Raw genomic sequence first — 14,800 nt, 5'->3', positions numbered from 1 at the left:
TTCTTATGGAACAAAAATTACTAAAATTACCGGGTTCTATCTTAAGCTTGGGCCTTCTAGAGGCCCACAAACATAATTAAACCTATGCCAACATTCACAGAATTCCCAAAAATTGGGGCATTACAACTCTACCCCTTTAAAGAAATTTCGCCTCGAAATTTACGATCCAAATAGTTGAGGGTATTGTTGACGATAGTCTCTTCTCGATTCCCAAGTAGCTTCTTCCTCCCATGATTACGCCACAAGTACTTTTACCAACGGAACCGACTTCCTTCTTAGAACTTTAACCTCTCGATCTAAAATTTGTATGGGTTCTTCCTCAAAGGTCAAATCGGTCCTTACTTCAATCTCCTCCACGGCACAACATGTGAGGATCCGATCGATATCGTCTTAACATAGACACATGAAAACGTCATGGATTCTGTTTAACTCTAGTGGTAACTCTAAGCGATCGCCATGGCCCTACTCGCTAAGAACTCGATAAGGCTCTATAAACCGCGGACTCAATTTGCCTTTCTTGCGAATCTCAAGATCTTCTTCCAAGGTGAAACCTTTAAAAACCATATCCCCAACCGCGAACTCTATCTCTTTGCGCTTTAGGTCCGCATCGACTTCGCATCATCGATGCCTCTTTAATCGATCTCTTATCATCTTAACCTTACTTTCAGTATCTACCACCAACTCGGTCCAAGCACTTGTCGTTCACCCAACTCTGTCCAACACGTGGGCGTCATTTACATCTCCGCCCATAAAGTGCCTCATATGGAGCCATCTGAATACTTGCTTGGTAGCTGTTATTGTATGCAAACTCCGCCAATGGCAAGTAGTCCTCCCAACTCCCACGAAAATTGATGATACAACCCTTAACATATCCTCCAAAATCAATAACCCTCTCCATTGTCCATCTGTTTGTGGGTGAAAGGCAGTACTGAAATCCAAACGTGTACCCAATGCCTCCTGCAACTTCTTCTAGAACCGAGATGTAAACCTAGGGTCTCGGTCAGAAATAATCGACACTGGCACTCCATGTAGTCGTACTATCTCTGCCACATACAACCTAGCCAACTTTTGCAGGGAGTAATCAGTATGTACTGGTATGAAATGGGCAGATTTTGTTAACCTATCCACCACTACCCACACGAATCTTTCTTGGTGGGTGTCAAAAGTAGCCCACTCACAAAGTCCATAGTGACTCTCTCCACTTCCACAATGGAATTTTCACGGTTGCGATAATCCGAAGAAATTGATGTTCGACTTTCACTTGTCGGCATGTTAGACATTTCCCACGAACTCAGTTACTTCTCGTTTAAGCCCGGCCACCAAGCAGTTCTCGCAAGTCGTGATACAACTTATTCCCTCCAGGATGCATGGCACAAAGTCCTCCATGAGCTTCCTTCAATATTGACTTTCTCAAGTCAGAGTCCTTCGGAACACAAATTCTTCCTCGGAAGCATAAAACTCCTTCAGTATTCAGTCCAAAATTCTCATTTTCACCCTTTTCAACTTGCTGAAACCGAAGAATCAATGAGTTATCCTTCAACTGTTTTTCTTTAATTTGTTCAGTCCAAATAGGCCTCACTTGCAATTCTACTAACAGACTTCCATCATCAAACAGACTCAAACGTACAAACAAGGCTCTCAAATCAGAAACAACCCTTCGACTCAATGCATCAGCCACCACGTTAGCCTTACCTGGGTGGTACTCAATCGAACAGTCGTAATCCTTAAGCAACTCTACCCATCTTCGTTGCCTAAGGTTTAACTCCTTCTGAGTTAACAGATACTTTAGGCTCTTATGGTCTGTGTATATGATACACTTTTCTCCATATAAGTAATGTCTCCAGATTTTCAACACAAAGATCACCGCTTGCTAGCTCTAAGTCGTGCGTAGGGTAGTTCGCTTCATGAGACTTAAGTCGTCGGGAAGCATAGCGACCACCTTACCCTCTTGCATCAAGTACACATCCTAACCCCACATGTGACGCATCGTTGTACAAGTGAAGTCCTTCTCGAGACTCGGTTGAATCAACACCGGTGCTTCATCAATACTTTTTCAAATGGTCAAAAGCTTTTTGTCGACTCTCGGTCCAGATAAATGCTACCCCTTTCCTTATGATTTAAGTCAATGGTGCGACAATCGAGAAAATCCTTCTACAAACCTTCGGTAATAGCACCAAACCCGAAAACTCGAATTTTCGATCATCGATTTTGGTGGCTTCCATCCCGAATCGCCTCAATTTTTCGAGGATCCACTCTAATTCCTTCAAAGAAACCACATGACCTAGAAAAGCCACTTCGCAACCAAAATTCACACTTACTAAACTTTGCATACGCCCTTCTCTCTCGGCACTTGCGGACAATCGTAGATGCTCCTCATGTTTCTCCTCGGTTTCGAGTATACGAATATCATCGATGAAAACTACCACGAATCGGTCCAAGTAAGGTTGGAACACTCGATTCATTAGATTCATGAAAGCGGCGGTGCGTTCGTCAACCCAAACGGCATAACCGAAACTCGTAATGACCATATCGAGTCTTGAATCTTGTCTTATGAATATCCACTTCCTTTACCCTTAATCGATGGTATCGGATCGAAGGTCAATCTTGGAAAATACGAAGCTCCTCTAAGTTGGTCAAATAAATCATCAATCCTTGGCGGAGGTATTTGTTCTTTATCGTCGGTTTGTTCAATGGCGTAATCGATGGACATGCGCATTGTCCCGTCCTTTTTCTTCACAAATAGCACTGGTGCTCCCCATGGAGATACGCTTGGCCTAATGAAGCCCCTATCCAACAACTCTTGAATTTGAGCCTTTAACTCCACTAACTCCTTCGGTGCCATTCTATACGGTGCGATGGATACAGACTCCGTTCCAGGCAACAAATCTATTCCAAACTCAACTTCTCGGTTCGGAGGTAATCCCGGAAGCTCCTCGGAAAAACATCTTGGAACTCCTTTACGGTCCTAACCTTATCCACTGTCAGTCCCTCCTCTTCGTGACTTACAAATGCCAAATAAACCTCACAACCTTTCGAATCTACTTTTCGGCTCTTAATGCCGACACCACATTGGACAAATAATCCTTCGCTCACCTATCACCATAACCTCCTCATCCTTTGTGGTCCTTAACACCATTCGTTTAGCGGCACAATCCAGTCGCGTTATGCTTAACAAGCCGTCCATTCCCAAAATAAGATCAAACTCTCCGAGTGGTAACTCCATCGATCTCCGGGAAAATCTTACCTTGAGTTTCTAAGGGTACATCCCTATACGGTTTGTCTACCCTAACCGAGTGACCCAAAGGACTTAGTACAGATACCCCACTCATAATCTCCTCGAGTGCACACCCAACGACCGAGATATGGCACATGCAACATAGGAATGAGTAGATCCAACATCTACCAAGACGATATCTGCATGCTAAAAATAAAAACGTACCGATTATGACGTCGGTCGTCACCCTCCTCATGGCGACGAGCGGCATATACCAAAGTCGGTCGACGAACCTCGGTGTTAATAGTACCCTTTCCAGGTGCCCCACGTCCATGGCCATTGCCACCGCGACCTCGGCCATGACCTCTCAACGGCGACAGTCAACCTCGCGCTGTTTGCACGGGTTGCACTGACCCTTTGTTCAACCACTTGAGCTTTGAGTGGCCTCTTGGGACAATCCCTGATCTTATGTTCCTTTGATCCACAACGAAGACAAGCCCCAGAACGTTTCCAACATTCCCCCAGATGCATTTTACCACAATCTCCACAAGCTTGTGGTCTAACAGTATTCACCGGAATCGCTCGAACTGGTTCTTCCATCCTAGCTCTCTTAACATTCCGGTTTGCAGCACCAGTTGGTCCAAAGATCTCTCTGAATCGATTTCGATCCTGTCACGGTTCCCTCGTTCAGCTTGCTTCACCTCTTGGCTATCTTAGCCTTTTCTATCGGTCAAAAAATCGCGCTCTCTTTGCGGAGCTATGAGCACCCTTAGCTCATCCCTGAGGCCATCCTCAAAGCGAACACTGCGCTTGTATTCGGTAGAGATAATACCATTAGCATACCAGCTCAATCGCAGAAACTCTGCCTCATATTCAGCAACGGTCTTACCACCCTGGGTTAGGTTCAGGAATTCCTTCCTTCGCGCATCTACATAGCTAGCTCACATACTTCGCCTTGAAGGATTGCTTAAATAACTCCTGTGTTACCCTCTCACTGGGTACCCTCTCTCACGATGATCCACCACCGATCGCCTCATCCGTAGTAAGGATCTCGCTCCTTTTAACTTTTGCTCTCTTGAGCGGTCCAAGTCATCCATAATCCGCTCGTGGCTTCCGGCCAAGATTTCACCACATTTGGGGCTACTCCAGATACACCCCAAAACTTCCGCTCCGTTGGCGGGTCGCTCGAAATGGACCCCTATTCATGGGCGATATTAGCTCCAGCCACCCTTTCCAAAACTCTTAACATGGCCTGGGATAGAGCGCCATCCCCCGCGGCCCGATCATACGGCCCATTCTCATCCACCGGTGGTGGTCGTGCTACTCCAGCGGATATGTGTTCAGAAGACGAAGATCCGACTTGAGTACTACCTCGGCCTCGACCACGGCCTCGACCACGGCCTCGACCACGGCCTCTTCCCCGAGTAGCTCTCGTACTCATATCGATTTATCTGATTACGAATTTTATGCAGTTAGTTTACTGTTTCCACTGTTTATTATAGAATATCTTATGAACAGATAAGGTTTCAGAGTTGTTCTCGCGTAACCACAGTTTAGCTACTATCTCAGTTTCCTAGGGCTTAGTTTACCCTACAGTCTCAGTTTCGTAGCCTTTATGCTATATTATCTATAGTATTATCTCTAAGGTTTAGTACTAACTACAGTACAGTTCAGTATATAAAACAAAATAGTACTTATAGCCTTGGTGCCGGGGATTCAGTGTGCCATCTCATCAGTTTTCAGATAAACTCAAAAGATTTAGACTTTTTGAAATCCATTTTCCAAATATTTGTGTAAAAAAATAAGTTCGGAGATTATCTCCTTTAAACAGAAAATTTATTTTCAAAAGTCAGTTTTTTTTTTTTTGGCATAAAGTTTTGAAAACCCTCTTTAGACCTGATCCACAGCCGAGTTGTTGCAACCTAGGCTCTGATACCACTAAATGTAGCACCCCAAACCCGGCCCAGAAGTTATGGTCGGATCCGGCATGCCACATCAAAAACGTTAAAAAAAATTTTCCATTCTAAGTCTAGAAAATCGTACTTGATGTTCAAAAGATTAATTCATTAAGGGTTAAAGTGAATGGAAGCTGTGCACCAGGTAGGAAACCGGAAAAGAGGTGGTGAGTCCATCGGACTGCTTAAGTACCAAGCTCCCTTCGGATCCAATCCTAGACATGCATACCGCCATTGCCACACCTTAACATCATGGATATTTCTAGGAAACCGATTTGATTAAGTCATTTTTAGGAAAAGTGATTAATTTTGGAAAATACTTTCATTGCGGAAGCTTTGCTTATTGTCGTATTATTTTGAAATCAACTGTTGTTTTTGAAAACGCGCCCTAAAGCTATCCAAATTCAACAGTTAAAATAAGTACTACCTACCTTAGTAATACATATTAAAAACCATCAAAAATAAATAAGCGGCCTTATTACATTTAAAACCCAAAACCTCAAACGTAATTAAAAGGATGTCCAGTTCACGAAAAAAAATCAAACTTTGAGCGGGTGGCCACTCAAAATTCCCTCACGACTCCAAGCCCACTATGGTTGGGGATTTCTGCGTGGATGAAAATAAAATGGGTGAGTTTGGGGAAACTCGATGTGTAAGGAAACCCCATTCAAAGTCCAAGTCAGCTCAGCGCATTGGGCCTAAGCCCATTCAGTAATGATGGTCTTGGGCGAGCCCTTTTGATTATAATAAAGCGGGCCTTAGCCCCTTATTCAGATAATGATGGCCCATAGGCCCATTTCAAAATTACATGCAACATCAATAAACATATGCAAGCCCATTTGGGAGACTACTCAACCCACCAACCACTACACTCCACCGTACCAGCCATACACTCCATGTGGGGAATAGCTCAACCCACCCAAATTTAACACTCCACGATTGCGACCTTGCTTTTCGGTTAACGATAAATTGAGGCAAAGCCTCCAAGACGTGGACAAGCCACTTTCGATACTTCCTCCGTCAATATCCCGGTCCCATGCATCGATAATAACAACATGGCATGCAAGATAAATAACAACGATCAAAAATGCATTTAGGTCAATTTAACCCTAGGGGTATTTCATAATTTATCTACTAGGGGTAAAAGCGTAAATTTTCACTTTTAAAGGTATTTCAGTAATTTATCTATTTTAGGGTTTTTCATGCATATTCTTACTTTTCACGTACTAATGTAATCACGTCTCGGGGTTCTTCTTGAATTGGGCAGTTGGCCCATCATTCCAATTTTGGCCCATTAAGCCCAAAAATATTGAGGGCACAAAATCATGCACTTTGCGGTCAAACATTGTAACTTACCAAAACATTAATCGATTTACCTCACGAGCATTACTTTTCGCAAATCTACAAAATACGGGTTTTCGGCATTTCGACTTTTCGACTTTTGCCGATCTAGACTAAGAAAGAGGGTGTTAGTTACACACATTTTGCGACGATATCTTGTGAGATCCACACACAAACCGCCTACAATTGGATTACTAACACGTTAATCTAACTATTCAAATACGAACTACGTATTAATCCCTTACAATATTCGGCCAACCACACCTACAGATCATAGTAAGCTTATAAGAAATCAATAAGCAACTCATTAACAAATTTTTGTCAATGTTTACCACATAATCATAATTTCACTGCAAGCTGTCTTCCTGAGTAACAGTCACTAAATCATTTATAACTGGAGCTAAAAAACTCCAAATCAAGTGCCGTTAATTTTCCCTGAAAATAGACTCATATATCTTTTATCCATAAAATTTTCAGAATTTTTGGTGTGGCCAATCAATACCAGATTTTTCTTAAAGTTTCCCATGTTTCACTGTTTAACTAATCTGACCACTCTTCAATACAAATCGAATTTCTCATTGTACAGAATTCAAAATATGTTCTTGTTTATTTCATTAGAAACTAGACTCAATAAGCTTTAATTACATAATTTATTCAGCTTCTAATTCATCTCCCACAATTTATGGTGATTTTCCAAAGTCACGTTACTGCTGCTGTCCCAAGCAGATTTATTACCAAATCACTCTTTCACACATACCTTGCATGCATGTTATTTAAACATGTATATCACCAATCAATCATCACATATCTATGATTTTACTTAAGTATAATCTCCATTTCATCATTTTAAAGCACAAAATGTTAGCTGATTTTTCCTTTAACATCTAAGGCACATGCATGCTCATTTGTTTGGCTCAACTTCACCTATCTTCCATTTTTCATCAAAAGAACATGAAACAACAACCATTTCCTTCATTTTAATTCATGACTAAATGCTCACAACACAACTAAAAATCAAAATATACTTCAAGAGTTAAGGTAGAATCAAGAAGAACTCATGAACCTCAAAATAGAAGCAAGGTACCAAGAACTTACCTTCAATTTTCCTCCTCCTAATGACCAAATACTCAAGAGCTTTCTCCTCTCCTTTCTCTTCTCTAACTTTCAGCTATGATGAACAAAGATGGACAAAACTTTGTTCTTTTCACCCTTTTTCTTTTAATAAAACTTCAGTATTTCATCCATTTAATTCTTTAATACAAAAGACATGAATTTCTTATCATGAAACATTTACCTAAACCATTATCATGAAACATTTACCTAACCCATTATCATGGAATATTTACCTAATCCATTATCATGGAACATTTACCTAACCCATTATCAATTTGTATCAATTTGTACCATAAATTATGGATATCAAGTACTCATATTGTCTACAACAACATGATGGCTAGCCACTTCATGTAAAATGGGAGGTTTGTCATGCAAATCCTCCTATTTTGCACTCCTATTTATTTGGCCACCTCAATTTAGCCTATAGCATTTTCAAACATTTTCACATAAGTCCTATTTCATAATTTCACTCCCTTTTTCTTATGGAACAAAAATTACTAAAATTACCGGGTTCTATCTTAAGCTTGGGCCTTCTAGAGGCCCACAAACATAATTAAACCTATGCCAACATTCACAGAATTCCCAAAAATTGGGGCGTTACACATTGTGTCTTCCATGCTTGCACTTTTGGCACAATCTTTTTCCTATGTCGCATATCAGCCCATTGTGTCTCCAAATTTGCACTTTTGTCCCTTAATTTTCCTTTTGCCTCCAAATCAGTCCCTACTCGATAAAAAGACATAAAAAGCTCAAATTAGTAGGATCAAGCTTAGAATAAACACATGATTAATACTAAAAATACATTATTCTAGAGCATTATCATAATATCATTGTTTTATTATTATTTTACTACTACTATTATTATTATTATTATTTTTATATTATTTATTATCATTATTATTATTACTATTATTATTATTATTATTTTTACTATTATTATTTATTTTTATTATCATTATTATTACTATTATTTTTTACTATTATATTATTATTATTTATTTATTTACATATGTTTTTTATTACAAATTGTACTTTAATTTCATTTACCTTTTGATTTAATTCTTTACTTTCAATATTTTTAGAAACTATTTTCCTTAAACTTATTTGTGTCCTTATTTTATCATTAGTATTATTGTCGTTATCATTGTTATCATTTTTTTACTTTATTGTTTATTCTATTTTCATTGATTGTTAATATTGATATTAAAATGACATGTATTACGTGATTATTGTCATCATCGTATTACGAGTTGCTCATTAGTACGTTTATATTGTTGTTATTCATTAGCTTAATTTTTTGTCCACATATCATTTTTAAATATTTCGTTAATTTTTACCCTAAAATTCATAAAAAAAGAGATTCTTTAATAAATGCAATATTCTGTATTTGAAAATTCGAGAGATCGTGCCCTAACGTACTGTGTTTCGATTTTTCTCGTTTGATCCAAATGACCGAATAACCTTTTAAAATTAAAATGCATGAGTTTTGAAAATCAAAAGACAAGCTTATTCTCGAGGGTTTAAAATGTTGTGTCTTAACGTACTGGATGTGGCATTTTATTACTTCGGGACAAGAAGGTCTTTAGCATCCGTTTCGATTTACTCAAGCAAATTCTTCGTAAAAAACAACATTAAAAAATAGAGGATTGTATTTTTAATTCTTTTCGGGTTTTCAATTTTCGACACTAAGACATTGATTAATCAACTAGGTACCAATTTTGGGCGTAACGAGGGTGCTAATGCTTCTTCGTACGTAACCCACTCCCGAACCCATTTTTTTGAAATTTGTAGACCAAAATTGTTGTTTTAATAAATTAAACCGTTACGAGGTGACCCGATCACACCTCATAAAAATGATCAGTGGCAACTCCAATTTTTTGTTTTTAAATAAAAGTTGACCCTTTCAAAAATATGGTTTCGACAGCTTGGCGACTCTACTGGGGATTAAAAAAAGAGAGTTAAGCCGCAAGTTGATTACTTTTTGTCTTTTTGTCGAAAACTGATAATTTGATTTAAATCTACGATCCTTTTTGTTGCATTTCATTTTTTGTGGTTCATTTTGATATGTTTGCTTTATTGGTTCGAGCCTTTTGGTACATTTCTGCATATTGCATTGCATGACCGCTCGGTTATACCTTTTAAGTGGGAGTGAGAAATTACTCTTTCGTGAGGTTTTCACCTCCGCATGAGATTTTGGATCGCTTTCGGGATACATTCGTACCTATGTCTTCATGAGATTTTCATCTCCGCATGGCCATAAGGAAATGTTTTCCCCTGGACTGAACTCGGTCCATATGAGCCTATAATGGGTAAAGATTAAGGAATCTGCTGGTTCAGGTACCTTTACTCTAGAACCAAACCCCATATAGCGAGCTTTAAGAGCTTACCTTAGGTAAAACCCCACCAAGCCCTAGTGGTCACCCGAATAGGTGCTCTATTTTTGCTTGCTTTTGCTTTGTACTAACCTATTTTGTTTTGTTTTGCTTATGATTGCATTGCATTTTTCATCATAAAAAAAAAAAGGTGTTGATTCACGTTCGATTACTAAATAGAGAGCTTGCCATGGAAAACAAATCTCTTGATAAAATGGAAGATAGTGCGGCTGTTCAAATACAGTTTAAGAAAACGCGACTAGAGAAAGGTGATACTCTGACAGAGAGGTACGTATCAGAATTGTGGGACTTCACTCGTATCGACATGACCCGGTAAAATTACCAAGAGTTGAAAGAGATATGGGTCCAATGAAATGATGAAATCAAGCAGCTATTTTACTATAATTATGGTGAGTTGCCCTATCTATTCGACATCAAAGTGGACAAGTATTTGTTTCGAGCACTGACTCAATTTTGGAATCCAGCCTACAGTTGCTTCACTTTTGGAAAAGTGGATTTGGTACCTAAGGTGGAAGAGTATACCACTTTATTTCGATGCCCGAGGAATTAAGCTAACAAGGCCCACTCTAGAGCCGCCAATATCCCGATTTTCCTAAAGGAAGTAATGAGCATCACGGGGATGAATGAGCAATGGGTCGTGACCTAGATCAAGCAAAAAGGAGAAAGTGAATATATCCCTTGAGAAGGCTTGTTTTGGTGTATTCAGACGCAAAGGAAAGGTTGATATCTTCGTTTTACGTATTTACGGGTTAGTAATCTTCCTTAAAGCAATGGGGCACGAAGATGAGGCAGTTTTAGGCTTGTTTGAAAGACTTGATAAAAGGGTCACACCCGTCCCGACAATCTTGGCCGAAACTTTCAGATATTTGAATGCATGCCAAATAAGAGGTGAAGGTAGGTTCATCGAGTGTGCGTAACTTCTAGTTCCATAGCCACTTTTAGAGGGTAGAGAAAGTTTCTTGTTGAGTATTCTCTGAGAACTACTCTCCATTGGAAGAATTAGTGGCTCAAATAGAAGAGGTGGTCAATCGTTTGCAAACCCTAACAGTTCAGGCTAACATGCTAAGTTTGAAGTGAATCAGAACCGGATCGAGATTAGGAGTTAGCTTGGCTTCTTAAGGAGATTAAGGTTTTGAGTATTAGGACAAAGTCGTATATGTAATCCGTTTTATGTAAAGAAATTTGATTTCTAGAGAAGTTGTTCTAACATAATTGAATCAGAGTCAATGCCTCTTTTTGCATTCATTTCATGCATCTGCATTACATTTCATCATATGCATTAAATTTCACGAAATGACCCTAATTAATCAAAATTATAGCAGTTACAATGGAATACCATTATGGCACACGAGGAAAAATTGAAGTAATGGACCAAAGGTTGAAGAGATTAGAGCAAATGCAAATGCATATGCAAGAGTAATTGGCCAAAACTGAACAAGATATGAGGAAACAGATGTTAGAATTCCAAAGAAACATGATGAGCCAGTTAACCCAGTTGCTAGCTGGAGGGTTAGAAAAAGGAAAAAGCCCTATGGTCAATTCCGGGGACAATAACGAAGACCCTACTTATCATTCAGACTTTACTCCAACAAACACCCAAGCACAACCAAATGCGTATCCACAAAGGGTGTCTACTAACATCAGACGCTAATACCAAACTAATACTACGGCACCGGTGAACTTCTCGATAGGTTTAGGTTCTAACCTGGGGGGTAATCTAACCAATCCTGTTGTCCTTGATCTGGATGATATAGCAGAAACAGAAAAGGTGAGAGTGGAGCTCCTAAAGCAATTTGAAGATCGTTGCAAATAGAAAAGGCGAAAGTGGAGCCTCCAAATCAATACTTTAAAGGCCCCGAGAAAGAGGGAAAATGAGGTGAATAATGCGAGTATGTATAACAAAGGCTATTCAAAGCCGATTACTGTAAGCCAGCCAATGATGAAAACTATTAGCCATCAGATCCCCCCAAGGCAAGAACCTAATCCAAGACCGAACTCAAAAAAACTCCGGTTTATGCCCATACCAATCACGTATAGGGAGTTGTACCAAAGTTTGTTTGATGCACATATAGTATCCCCTTTCCACCTAAAACCTATGCAGCCCTTATATCCCAAATGGTACAATGTGAACGCCTAATGCTAGTACCACACAGGGATCATAGGACACTCGATCGAGAACTGCACTTGAAAAAGATAATCGAAAGACTCATCAAAATAGTTATTGTGAAATTCGATGACCCATCTGGTGCAGAAAATCTGTTACCCGACCATTCTGACAAAGGGATAAATGCGATAATCGAGAATACGAGAAAGAAAACCAAGATGAGTATTGAAGAAGTGAAAACCCTGCTGAGGGAGGTTTAGAAGAAAGTTGTAGAAGGAGGGTTAATCACACAGGAATCAGGGGACAGACCCAGAGGAGTAAGGAACTACTGTGAGTTTCATGACGAAGAGGGTCATGAGATTCAAAAGTGCAGTGAATTCAAGGCCTTGGTACAAAGCCTGATAGATAATAAGGAACTGGAATTCTTTAAGTATACCAAAGGCCCGGAAGGAATGTTTGGAAATTGGAACATCAATGCCATATCCGAAGAAGGAATTGGGGAAGAGAATAAATCGAGTATTTGCCCTTATAAGCCTGGAAGTGTTCTGAACAATTGGACTGCAGAAAAGATTCCTATAGTTTTTAGAGCTGATTCAGAGTAATGTTCAAAACACGCTTGTTGCTTTAAGCCTAGAAGTAATAAGAATCCTTTTGTAAAATAGGCTCATGTCTCATATCTTTATTTTCAATGAAAAATGCATTTTTGTGTCGCAGTTTAAGCAAATATTCTTTTATTCCTCCATTTCAATCATAATTATTAATAATTGTTCTTAGATTCATTTATTTTTTAGAATATTCCTTCGTACCTATAACAGGTCTCCAGATATCAACGACATAAGTGACACTGCTACTGACCCAGAGTCTCCTTTTGAGCAAGATATGTGTCTAGAGGGATCTTAGGACTTTGAAGATGGTAGAGATTGTAACCTATCTCCTGGTTTGTTAAGGATAGTAGAACAAGATGAAAAATAGATCCTACCTTATAAAGGGTCAATAGACATCGCGAGCCTAGAGAAAGAGAAAGAGGTGGACATCGGAGCCTATATCACCACAGAGACAAAGCGAGACGTCATTGAGTTATTCTAATAATTCAAAGATGTTTTCGTGCGATCGTATCAAGATACGCTTAGGCTACTAAGATGTATGGATGTTGTTAAGGCTAAGAAAATCTTAGAAGAGGTCCATAAGGGTGTCTGAAGAACACATGCTAATGGCTTTACAATGGCCAGGCAAACCATGATGTTCGGGTACTGCTGGTCCACTATGGAAAGGGATTGCATTAGTTATACCAAGAAATGCCATAAGTGCCAAACTTATGGAGATAAGATTCATGTACCTCATTCGCCTCTGCATGTTATGACTTCTCCATGGCCCTTCCCTATGTGGGGGCATGGATCTCATTGGGCCGATCTCGCCAAAGGCTTCAAATGGGCATCGATTCATCTTTGTGGTCATTACTACTTCACCAAATGGGTGGAAGCCGCTTCATATGCTACTGTTAAAAAGTCAACTATCAGCAGGTTCAAGAAAAAGAAAAAGAAGAAGAAGAAGTCATTTCGTATTGGTATGAAATGCCAAAAAGGATCACATCAACAGCACGATATCAAAAGTTTGCATTATGTTCAAGATTAAACACCATATCGCCAAAATGAAAGTGCAAAAAAAAATATAGGGAAAATGACTAAGACTTGTAAAGATTGGCATGAAAAGTTATCATTTACCATCTATGCCTATTGAATGTCTGTCTGGACCTCTACCGAGGCAACACCTTTCTCATTAATCTATGGAATAGATACAGTTTTTGTCCATTGAAGTTGAGATGTCTTCCCTCCGAGTTTTATCAAAGTTGAAGTTAGGTAAAGCCGAATAGATCCAATACCAATATGATCAACCGAATTTGAGCTAAGAGAAACGGTTGAAAGTTATCCGTCATGGTCAAATGTGCCAAAAACGAATGATGCAAGCTTACAACAAGAAGGCTTACCCTAGAAAATTTCATGAAAGGGACTTGGTATTGAAGGAGATCATTCCCATACAAAAGGACTTTAGAGGAAAATGTATGCCAAACTGGGAAGGACCTTATGAGGTAAAGAAGGCCTTTTCTGGAGGAGAGTTGATTTTCACCAAGATGGATGGTAAAAACTTGCCCAATCTTGTAAATTTGGATTCAGTTAAGAAACACCTCAAAAAAAAAAAAAAGAAAAGAAAAGAAAAGAAAATGAAGAGGCCAAAGCGAAAACCTGCAAAGGGCGCCTTGAGACCAAAAGGGTTTTGAATTGAAAACCTGTAAAGGGCAATTCAAATTTTGATAAAAAATAGGGCATGCGGCAGTCTCGCTTTCTCCGAATTAACAAGAAGGAGAGATGTTACGTTTTGGGGCATCAACAATGTGCTCTAGATCCTCTAAACACATATTAAGCTCAAAAAAGGTCCTTAAGAAGTTTGTGCAGAGAACCTCATGCTGCGATATCTGGGGCACCTATTTTCCTTTTATTCATTTTGTATTTCAGCAATATTTGCTTTCTTTGATTAATCAATTCTTTTCAGATTTTTTTCCTGATAAATTTTAGTTTTTTTTCCATCATTATGATCTTTTTCAAGCATTTTGCATTGAAATAACGATTAATGGACTAATAATACTTTCACAAAAGAAGTTCTGCATATTACTTTGGAAGCT

Source organism: Gossypium arboreum, chromosome 9, assembly GCF_025698485.1.
Source record: "Gossypium arboreum isolate Shixiya-1 chromosome 9, ASM2569848v2, whole genome shotgun sequence".
Classification (NCBI taxonomy): Eukaryota; Viridiplantae; Streptophyta; class Magnoliopsida; order Malvales; family Malvaceae; genus Gossypium; species Gossypium arboreum.
The sequence above is the reverse complement of the archived record's forward strand: the minus strand, read 5'-3'. Positions refer to the sequence as shown.